Here is a 2366-nt window from a genome sequence, read left to right as displayed (position 1 = left end):
TGTTTGACCTGAAGAAATACTCTGCTTCAGAGGAGGCTCTTCTGAAGCTGCTGCCAGTGGTCAAAGCCTCAAATAAAGCTGTGTATGTGAACATATATCCATCTACATTTACTGTATCTTCTTCTCTAGTCACGACAAAAAACACATTTTTATACTTGTTTTCTTTTGTTCTACTGATTCCTCTTCAGACTGAGTGGCTGTAACCTCTCAGAGAGAAGCTGTGAAGCTCTGTCCTCAGTCCTCAGCTCCCTGTCCTCTAGTCTGAGACACCTGGACCTGAGTAACAACAACCTGCAGGATTCAGGAGTTAAGCTGCTGTCTGCTGGACTGGAGAGTTCACACTGTACACTGGAAGGTCTCAGGTTAGAGTTCAGCTGTTTCTATTTATGACTCTGAGCTGTTATTCACTTAAAGTTTCTGATATTCACTGCCACTAGATTTTATAAAGGCCTCGTTGGCCACGCCTCCCTTCAGCCACAGCTCCCCACTCCCTTCTTGCTCTCAGAAAGGAGTTATGTAGCTCAGTGACAGCGACCACTAAACAACCAACAAAGAAACCCAACTGAATAAAATGACCCTGTCTACATGATAACCATAAAAAACAATCCAACCACAAACCCAATCACAAATTACTGTGATATGCTCCACGGTAATGCTGCCGTTAAGCTAAACAGTGATAGTAACATTTGCTGAAAACATGAATAAGATCAGTAAACAGTAAGTTAGCAAACATTATCATGTCATCTGTAGCTGTCACTAATGAAAACAGACATGAAACATTATGAACCATCAAGTTACTTTTTCTATTTTCATCAGTAAGAACTGAACTTTGAGGTAGTTCTTTTAAAGTGTGAACTGGCACAACACTGATTATGAACCATCAAGTTACTCACACTGGAAACAGACTGTGTTCACACCGACTATGCTGTTTCTCTGCATCTTGACTGCTGCTGTAGCTATATCTCTCTACATAGAGTCTGAAGGTTACGGGAGTGTTGGATTTGTATTCATTATAAATGTATTCCTGATTTATTTTTGATAGAAAACATCTTTAAAATGTCACCACATGCAGCTGCTAAAATGGTTAAACAATGTGTGTGTATTATTTCATGTCTGTTTCATATTCAGATTCAGCTTAGACATAGAGACTATAGTGGAAGGTGTCAGTTTTATGTGATTTTCCTGGTATGATGTCTTCTTCTTTAGTCACGGAAAAAAACACATTTTTATACTTGTTTTCTTTTGTTCTGCTGATTCCTCTTCAGACTGAGTGGCTGTAACCTCTCAGAGAGAAGCTGTGAAGCTCTGTCCTCAGTCCTCAGCTCCCTGTCCTCTAGTCTGAGACACCTGGACCTGAGTAACAACAACCTGCAGGATTCAGGAGTTAAGCTGCTGTCTGCTGGACTGGAGGATCCACACTGGAGACTGGACACTCTCAGGTATGGACAGATGGACAGACAAAAGCAGCTCTCACACTGTTTCCCTGCCTCTCTAACTGAGGAGCTCTGCTTTATGTTTGGTATGGTGGATATGACTGAAGGTGATGAAGTTGATTCTGACTTTGTTTCCTCCTCCAGGTTGGATCATGGTGGACTGGAGAGACTGAGACCTGGTGTGAGGAAGTGTGAGTGTGTTTTAAGTATGATTCATGAGAACACAGCTGCACATATTACACTAGATTTGTACGAAGATGAATTGCTCCAGAGTTTCATTCAGTATGCAGCTTTTGTTTTTGTTCCTCTGCGCTCCTCTGAGCTGGAGGCATATTGTTTTCAGGTCGTCTGTACGTAGGTCTGTTTGTCCCATTCTCATGGACACGACATCTCAATAACGCCTTGACTGAACTCCTTCAATTTTTTTGGAGCTGTTTGACCAAAACAGACTGTTTTGAAACCGTTTTTTAGCAGTGTGGCGTTTGAAGTCAAAGGTGTGAACTTTGTGCTGAATGTGAGCTGTTTGGTGGAGGTAATAACAGTTTTAGAAAGCTACATTACATGTGTTCATTGATGTGTCTTGTTTTCTCCATCAGATTCCTGTGAACTGGAACTGGACACAAACACACTGAACAGAAACCTCAAACTGTCTGACAACAACAGGAAGGTGACATGGGTGACAGAGTATCAGTCATATCCTGATCATCCAGACAGATTTGACCTTTGGCCTCAGCTGCTGTGTAGAACTGGTCTGACTGGTCGCTGTTACTGGGAGGTCGAGTGGAGAGGAGGGGTTCATATATCAGTGAGTTACAGAGGAATCAGAAGGAAAGGAAACAGTGAAGACTGTGTGTTTGGAAGAAATGATCAGTCCTGGAGTCTGATCTGCTCTGATGATGGTGGTTACTCTGTCTGGCACAATAAGAGGAAAAC

This window comes from Seriola lalandi, unplaced genomic scaffold, assembly GCF_002814215.2.
Source record: "Seriola lalandi dorsalis isolate HSWRI2012SDOR001 ecotype SW California unplaced genomic scaffold, Sedor1 jcf7180002054947, whole genome shotgun sequence".
NCBI classification, from domain to species: domain Eukaryota; kingdom Metazoa; phylum Chordata; class Actinopteri; order Carangiformes; family Carangidae; genus Seriola; species Seriola lalandi.
The sequence above is the reverse complement of the archived record's forward strand: the minus strand, read 5'-3'. Positions refer to the sequence as shown.